Source organism: Equus quagga, chromosome 3 (genome assembly GCF_021613505.1).
Source record: "Equus quagga isolate Etosha38 chromosome 3, UCLA_HA_Equagga_1.0, whole genome shotgun sequence".
Lineage (NCBI taxonomy): Eukaryota > Metazoa > Chordata > Mammalia > Perissodactyla > Equidae > Equus > Equus quagga.
This window is the reverse complement of record NC_060269.1, coordinates 76,097,497-76,107,112: the sequence shown is the minus strand read 5'-3', so window position 1 is coordinate 76,107,112 and position 9,616 is coordinate 76,097,497.

Sequence of the window (9,616 nt, the reverse complement as noted above, 5' to 3'; positions counted from 1 at the left end):
ATTCTTCCATCCTGTGGCTCAGCCATCACCTAAGTTTTCACCGTTAACTGCATCTTGCTGACAAAGGAGGAAAAAGAGAGTGGAGGAAAGTATTAGTTTCCTATAGCTGCTGTAATAAATTACCACAAACGTAGGGGCTTAAGCCAGCACACTTTTAATCTTTTACAGTTCTGGGGGCCGAGGCCCGAAATGGAGGTGTCGGCAGGGCTGCGTTCCTTGTGGAAGATTTAGGGCAGAATCTGTTTCCTTGCCTTTTTCAGCTTCTAAAAGTTGCCATGCTCCTTGGCTCATGACCCCTTTCTATCTTTAAAGCCGGCAATGGCTGGTTGAGCCTTTCTCACAACTCATCTCCCTGACACCCTCTCTCCTGTCCCCTCCTCCACTGTTAAGGACCCTGTGATGGCATCGGGCCTGCCTGTTTTCCAGGTTATCCAAGATAAACTTAAAGTCAAATCATTAGCAATTTAATTGCACCTTACCATGTAATATCACAGGTTCCACGGATTAGGATCTTGGGGGAGGGGCATTATTCTGCCTTATACAAGGAGGGTACATCTGCTTAAAGTCTTGGACTTGAAGTGGGAAACATCACTTCTGGTCACGTTCCATGGTTGAGAACCAGTCTAGCTGAAAGGGGGCTGAAAAATTCTTAAGTAGAAATCATATCGCAGCTACAACTATATTCTACGAAAAGGAAAATTGGCCTTTGGGTGACAGTCAACACTGACACAAAGGTTTAGTGACTGGCTCCCAGCGTGGCTGGAATCTACACGCTTCACCACTAGACACTGCCGATACGTATCAAGACAATGCTCACCTCACAAATTAATGTTGAAGCGCGCTCTCTCTTTTTCCTGTTAAGGAGAGGTGGTAACAGCATTGCAGATTCCTTCTCCCTGAAAACTTAATAAAATTCACCTATCTGACCATGTAGCTTTGGAGGTTTGGGAGGTGGTAACCCTTTGACAATTTTATTTCTTCTATGATAACTGGCCTGGTTATATTTTCTGTATTTTGGAGGATCAATTTAAGAGATTTTTATTTTCTTATAAAATTAATCATTTCATCCAGGTTTCCAAATTTATTTTCAGAGTTGATAATTCTCATAATTCTTCTAAATTCCTCACTATGTTTATTCTGCAATCTCGTTACGTATTTGTAATTTTTTGTATTCAGTTAGTGGCTTTTTACATTTTACTATCACTTTCAAAAAACCAGATCTTGGATTTAGTGCTATGTTCTACAATATTCCTATTTCTTATTTCATTAATACCTCCTTTCATTCTTTGTTTCTTTTAGTTTCTTTAGGTTCATTATTGTTCTAATGTCCTGAGTTGAATGTTTTACATATAGTTATATTCAGTCATTATGATTTATTAGCATAAGTTTTTCAGGTGGGATTTATACCTGGAATGCAATGATGGTTCAATATATGAAAATCAATCAATGCAGTACACCACATTAACAAAATGAAGGACAAAAGTCACACCATCATCTCAATCAATGCCAAAAAAGCATTTGACAAAATTCAACACCCTTCATGATAAAAATACTTAAAAACAAGGAAGAGAAGGAAACTATTTCAACATAATAAAAACCACATATGAAAAGCCCACAGCTAACATCATATTCATTGAAAGATTAAAAACTTTTCCTCTAAGATCAAGAACAAGGCAAGGATGCTCACTCTCACCATTTCTATTCAACATAGTACTGGAAGTTCTAGCCAGACACTGACAAAAAGAAATAAAAGGCATACAAATTGGAAAAGAAGGGGAAGAAGATAATTAAAATGATTTCTGTTCACAGAGGACATGATTTTTTTTTTTTTTCTGCTGAGGAAGATTCACCCTGAGCTAACATCCGTGCCAATCTTCCTCTAATTTTTAGTATGTGGACCACCAGCACAGCATGGCCACTAATAGAGCGGTGTGGGTCTGCGCCTGGGAACTGAACCTGGGCCACAAAGTGGAGAGAACTGAGCTTAACCACTAGGCCACTAGGGCTGGCCCAGATGACATGATCTTATATGTAGAAAACTCCAAAGATTCCACCAAAAAGACCCCAGTTGGAACTAATAAACAAATTCAGAAAGTTGATGGTTCAAAACCAACACTCAAAAATCAGTTGCGTTCTTATACACTAACAATGACCTATTCAAAAAGGAAATTAAGAAAAACAATCCCATTTACTATATCATCAAAAAAGATAAAATACTTTGGAATAAACATTAATTAAGGAAGTGAGAACTTGTATCTCTAAAACTACAAAACATTGCTAAGAGAAATCAAAGAAGAAACAAGTAAATGGAAAAACATCCCACACTCATGCATTGAAGGACGATATTCTTAAAACGTCCATCCTACCAAAGACATCTACAGATTCAACTCAATCCCTATCAAAATCCCAATGACGCACTGCAGAAATAGAAAAAAATATTCTGAAATTCGTATGGAATTTCAAGGGATCCCAAACAGCCAAAACAATCTTGAAAAAAGAACAAAGTTGGAATCCTCACACTCTCTGATTTCAAAACATACTAAAAATCAGTAGTAATTAAGACAGTGTGGTCCTGGTATAAAGATAGACATATAGACCAGTGGAACAGAATAGAGAGCCCAGAAATAAACCCTGAAGATATGGCCAAATGATTTTCAACACAGGATGTCAAGACTACACAATGGGGAAAGGACAATATCTTCAACAATTGGTGCTGGGAAAACTACCTATCCACACGCAAAAGAATGAAGTTACCTTACACCATATACAAAATTAATTCAAACTTGATTAAAGACCTAAATGTAAGACCTAAAACCATTAAACTCTGAGACAAAACATAGGGGAAAACCTTCAGGTCATTGGATTGGGCAGTGATTTCTTGGATATGACACCAAAAACACAAGCAACAAAATAAAAGATAAGTGGGACTCTACCAAACGTTAAAACTTCGTGTCAAATGAAACAATCACCATAGTGAAAAGTCAACTTACGGAGAAAATATTTGCAAATCATATTTTTGATAAGGGGTTAATATGTAGAATATACAGGGAACTTCTATAGCTCAATGAGAGAAAAATGACTCAATTTAAAAATGGGAAAAGGACTTGAATAGACATTTCTCCAAAGAAGATATACAAATAGCCAAGAAGTACATGAAAAGATGTGCAACATGACTAACCACTAGGGAAATGCAATGAAAACCACAATGGGTTAACCCCTCACACCCATCAGGATGGCCGCTGTCAACAGAAAATAGGTGTTGGCAAGGATGTGGAGAAGTCGGAACCCTTATGTATTATTGATGGGAATGTAAAATGGTACAGCCATTATGAAAAACAGTATAGAGGTTCTTCAAAAAATTAAAAATAGAATCACCATATGATCCAGCAATCCTACTTCTGGGTATATATCCAAAAGAATTGAAAGCAGGATCTCTAAGAGATATTTGCACACCCACGTTCGCAACAGCATTATTCAAAATAGCCAAGAGGTTGAAGAAATCCAAGTGTCCATCAACAGATGAATGGATAAAGAAAATGTGGTATATACATACAATGGAATATTATGCAGCCTTAAGAAAGAAGGAAATTCTGTCACATGCTACAACATGGATGAACCTTGAGGACATTAGGCTAAGCGAAGCAAGCCAGTCACAAAAGGACAAATAGTTATGATTCCACCATATGAAATATCTAAAATAGTCAAAATCATAGAAATAGAAAGTAGAAAGGTGATTGCCAAAGACATGGGGGAGGGGGAATTAGCGTTTAATGGGTATAGAGTTTCAGAGTTGCACGATGAAGAAGTTCTAGAGATCTGTTGCACAATGATGTGAATCTACTTAACACAACTGAAATGCACACTTAAAAAGAGTTAACATGGTAAATCTAATGTTTTTATGATAATTAAAAAAATAAGTGGGAAAATATATGAATTGAACAGCACAGTTAACAAGCTTCATAAAATGATTGTTCCCTCATTTTTAATTTTCCACAAAAAATCTGTGTAAGGTGATTTTTTTGCTTTTGGTATGTTTCATAGATATGCATATGGAACATTTGGTCATAGATTTCAAAATATATCAATGTAGTTAGAATTATAAAAATCTTTGGGGTTTTAAATATTTTTTTCTTGAATTATTTTTGGTAATTTTTATTTATTTTTATAACCTAGTCATTTCGTATAAACTTTCAAATGTATTGACATAAAGTATTTTATAACATCCATTTGTTTCCCATTTAATATCTCCATTATTCATTTCTATATTATTATATGTGCCTTCTCTCAAAATTTTTTTGTTTAATTTTGTAGAGGTTCATCTATTTTCTTAGTCTTTTCACAGAGTTGATTTTTGCCTTGAACCTCTTTACTGTAGGTTTGCTTTACTTTTCATTATTGCTGCTTTTATCTTTATTATTTCCCTCTTTCAATTTCAAATTTATTCTGCTGTTCTTTTTTATTTTTTTTGAGGAAGATTAGCCCTGAGCTAACATCTGCCACCAATCCTCCTCTTTTTGCTGATGAAGATTGGCCCTGAGCTAACATTTGTGCCCATCTTCCTCTACTTTATATGTGGGACACCTCCCACAGCATGGCTTGACAAGCAGCACATAGGTCCGCACCCGGGATCCAAACCAGCAAACCCTGGGCTGCCGAAGCAGGAAATGCAAACTTAACCACTGCACCACTGTTCTTTTTTTAACTTGTTAAATTAAATGCATAGCTCAATACTAGTCTTTCTTCTGGTTCTAACTTAAGCAATTAGGCTCTAAGTTTTCCTCTAAATGTTGCTTTAGTTACATTCCACAAGTTTTAATACATATTCATCAAATTTACTTTTAAATACTTTCTAATTTTCATTGTTTTCTCCTGTGACCCATAAGTTGTTTGGAAGGTATTTTTAATTTTTAAGATTTTATTTTTTCCTTTTTTCTCCCCAAAACCCCCCGGTACATAGCTGCATATTCTTAGTTGTGGGTCCTTCTAGTTGTGGCATGTGGGACGCTGCCTCAGCGTGGCTTGATGAGCAGTGCCATGTCCGCACCCAGGATTTGAACTGACGAAACACTGGGCTGCCTGCGGTGGAGTGTGCGAACTTAACCACTCGGCCACGGGGCCGGCCCCAGGTATTTTTAAATTTTAATTCCACATAGATGTTTTTCAAACTTGTTATATTTTTAAATAATTTATGGTTTAATTGCATTGTGGTCAGTTAATGTGATCTATAAAAATAATCAATCCTTTGATTTTCTTGAGGGTAGCTCTGAGGCTTTGCACATAGTCAATTTCATAAACTTTACATGACTTGTAAAGAATGTGGATTTTAAAATTGTTGGACACAAAGTTGTAGATATATCCATGAAACAAAACTTGTTAATTATACTATTCAAATCTTACATATTCTATCTAATTTTTCTTTGTGCTTGATTTACCAGTTACAAAGATGTGTATTAAAATTTTCTAACTATTATGGTAGATGTTGCAGTTCTGTAGTCTTTGTAATTTTGTCTATTTTGATTCATGTATTTTGAAGTAATATGTGAACATAGTTTACAATTTTGTAATTAAGTCATGACCAATTTTATCTCTAACACTGCTTTTTACTATAAAGACCATCTGACATTAAAGAAGTAGTTCTAGGTAGTAAGGATTTCCTTCCATCCTACAAGTTTATTTTCACTTTAAGGTATTGTTCTCAGAGAAGTTGCCTGTATTCTTTCTCCTTCTGGAACTTATTTTCCTTTGTGGGCTAATATATAGACACTTACGAACATTCCTTGGGGCACTGGAAAACTGCTTTCAGCCTACAGAACTTGATATATGTCAATTATATATGTCTTATTAATTACAGCATCTAAATCTCCCATCTATTTGTTTTGTCCACTTGAGCTGTCATGGACCGGGAGGTTGAATTAGTCTCCTTACGCTAACGCCTTTCTTGCTATTTCATGTAATTCCTGAAGTTTTTTCCCATTGAAATGGAATACTATGCTATTTGGTGCACAGATATTCATAACCATCAGATCTTCACCGAGGATTGAACTAAGGATCTTGAACATTACAACATGCCTTTCTTTTCCTTGTTTAATTGTAACATGTTGAACCTGATTGAGTGTTAAGACTATGCTTTCTGTCTTCTTTTTCTGTTTGCCCAATTGCCTGTCTCCCTTATTTTCAACATTGTTGAGTAACTTTATTCAAATACAGCATATATTGAGTTTTGGGTTTTTTAAGTCCAATTTGAATGATTTTAGACCATTTACATATGCTGATAGGACAGAGACATAGTCTTCTGTGGTTGCTGCATTTTACGTCTGTTTTTATTGCTTTTTGGAACATTTCACTAAATGATCTGATTTCAATATTTTGTTTAATGAGTGTTGATTCTTACAATATAAAAAGTTCACATTTTAAAAATATTATCTAAGTCTGGGTTGCTCAGAAAGGAGAGCCTGAAACAAAGCCTTATTTATCCATTACTACTTTTTTCAGATAGGCAATGTCAAAAAGGAAGAGTGAGAAACAAGAGAAATGAGGCAAGCAATGAAGACATGCCAACAGAGAAACTAAGTTAGCTGCTGCTTGGTTGCAAACCAATTGCTTGCTTAACCCTGATAGGATAAATGGGCTAACAGTCCCATTTACAAACGAGGACACTGAGACTTGCAAAGGTTGAATAAGTTGTGCAGTCACACAATTAACAAGCGGCAGTGCTGAGATTTAAGCCAACTCTGCCCACTAACTGCATTACCTTGATTCTGTCTCTAGTTCTCTCCTCCATGTTCATTAAGTGCCTCCCCTATGTGTCTGGCAAGGAGCTAGGAAAACAGAGACAAATATCTGTGTGCTGAGGTCGGTTAATGAGTACTGTAGGCCACTGCTGTCATTAGTTCCAATCCCTGCCATTTTTTTTCACAACTGCTGTTTGTACATTCTCAGTGTTCTATGGACAATGCTTGCCTTTTATCTGTATCATCTCAGTGACCTTTTCCATCTACAATGTGAAGTATCACTTTACTTTGTAATGGTAATTGGTGGGTTTCGTAATTGTTCATGCACCTCCTAAAAGACATTCTTTCAGAATTGCTTCCTTTTTCCCTTTTTGCTTTTTTCAATTCCAATTCCGAGCATTTTCAAATGCTCCAAGGTAGCAATACACTAATCTCTGGAGAATCACTCTGAAGAGTGTCCCTTCCCTTAAGAATGTGCTTGCTTTATGAAGACCATAGGTTTTTAAAGAGATGAAATAAGAGAAAATCCCATTATTCCAGTAGAGATATCTCCTTCTGACGAATTTAAGTGCTAACTCAATTCTCAACCTTTAAGTTCCAATACAAGTGTCTTTAATATTACCAAGTTTTAAATACGGCACCTCAATAAAGGAAAACAATGTTGAGAGAAAAGAACACATTAAGAAAAATGATTACTATTATTTAAAAAACCAAATTTATAAATACCTCAGAAATGAGTTATTTTTTATTTTAATCTCTGCCTTCTTGAGGTGAAGACTGTAATCTTTGCCTTCTTGTCGTCAACAGCCTGAACATATGGACTTGGAGTAGACAGAATTGTGTCTACCCACAAGATGTTCAAATCATAATATCTAGTACCAGTGGATGTGACCTTATCTGGAAACAGGGTCTTTGTAGATTTCATCAAGTTAACGTGAGGCCACCGTAGATGATGACTGGTGTCCCTGTAAGAGGGACACAGACAGGCACGGAAGCCGGGGTAGAAGGCCGTATGACGACAAAGGAGAGAGTGGAGGGACACAGCTGAGGCCACAGACGACCAGGGATTACTGGCAGCCACCACAAGCCAGGAGGTTGTTCCCTAGAGCCTTCTGAGGGAGCACGACTCAACCCAGGCCTCGACTCTGCGCCTTCAGCCTCCAGGCTCCAGGGACAGAACAAGTTTCGGTTGTTTTGAGCCTCCCAGTTTGCGGTAGTTTGTTACGGCAGTTCTAGGACACTAACGCAGAGTTTTCATAATGAGCGAAAACTAAACTACACAGTGCCTGTAATGATTTTTCCCTACCTTTCAAAAACATTCCCTATGGAATAATTCAATTAAAAGGCATAATATTTCATGGTACTAAACCACATTTACTCACAAAAACTTGAAACTGAAAAACACAACTTAAGACATAGCTTTGTTCCTGAATTGTAGGGGCTTTTCTTTATTCGCACACCTTGCTCACATACCTTACTTTAAACGGATAACTATAATAGATTACTAAGAATAAAGCAACAAAATGTAAGGGACAGTGAACATCCATCCTAAATGCAGTGAACTCTCTACCAAATGTGTATAGAATTTGGGACGCCAATGAATAAAAAGAACAGAAACTCACTTTATCCAAACTGAGTGAAGGCTTCTGAAATCTTACTTTAGCTGCAACAAAGAACAATCACTGTACTTTAAACATAACTGTTTACTAGTAGGAAACTGAAACAACTCCTTTCAGCCCCATCTTCCCTTGCCAACGTCCTCACACAAATGTTTGTTATGGACTTTTGCACTTTATGAAATTCAAATTTCTTAGTGTTGTTCAACACAATCTTTCATGCTAATACAGATACACGGCAACTCCATCCTGTTATCAGTTAATAACTGAGCAGCATGCAAACTGTGGACAGACGTATGTACAATTATATGCATATTTTCACACATGCTTATATTATTTACAGAAACATACATTTACATTAGCTTGAATATTATTACTCTATGATAGTAGGCAGGTACAGATATAAAGTTAACTTTATTCACTTTAAGAACCAATAGATATTTTATTTTAAAAAAGTACACATGGAAGGAAAGGATAGCTGCTATGAGCTGCTTTTAAATTTAGGTAAAGAAAAAACTGATCCTTTGATAGCCTTTTAAAGTAATCTGGCCTGAAAAACTAAATCTTGTAACTGAAATAATTTATCACCATTATTGGAAGTAAGAAAATACCTTAAAGAGGTTCTTAACTCTGTGACTGCTTTAGGACCACAAAAAGGCCTTACAAAGGAGGAACACGGACAGGCTCCATAAGCCAAAAGATAGACTGTAGAGTTTATCAGTCTGACACTTCTCCCTAAAATCACTATATTCCTCTGAAGTAACTAAACTGAATATAAAACCTGCAAATAGAAGGTAACTTCCCACAGAGAACATCTTGGCAGACTTGCAGGAGACTTAGGAATACGTACCTCCACAAATAAGCAGACAGCAAACCAGAAAGGCACTGAGATAAACATAAAATAATAAAACTGAAGGTCAGAAGGCACATTCTAAAGAATACATTCCAGTAAAAAAAAAAAAGAGAATGAAGCTTTACTAATAAAATTCTCAAAAAACTCATTAGAGGCTTAGAAAACTATTTTAAAAATTACACATTTAAATCTTATGCAAAAGCAAAAATTGTTTTCTTATAAGGGCTTTTTATTTTAAAAGAAAGTTTTAAAAATTTACAACAGAACTAAGAGAAAACGAGGGGACTAGCCCAGTAGCGTAGTGGTTAAGTTTGCACACTCCCCTTTGGCAGCCTGTGGTTGGAAGGTTTGGATCCCAGGTGTGGACCTAGCACCGCTCATCAAGCCATGCTGTGGCAGCATCCCACATGAAACAG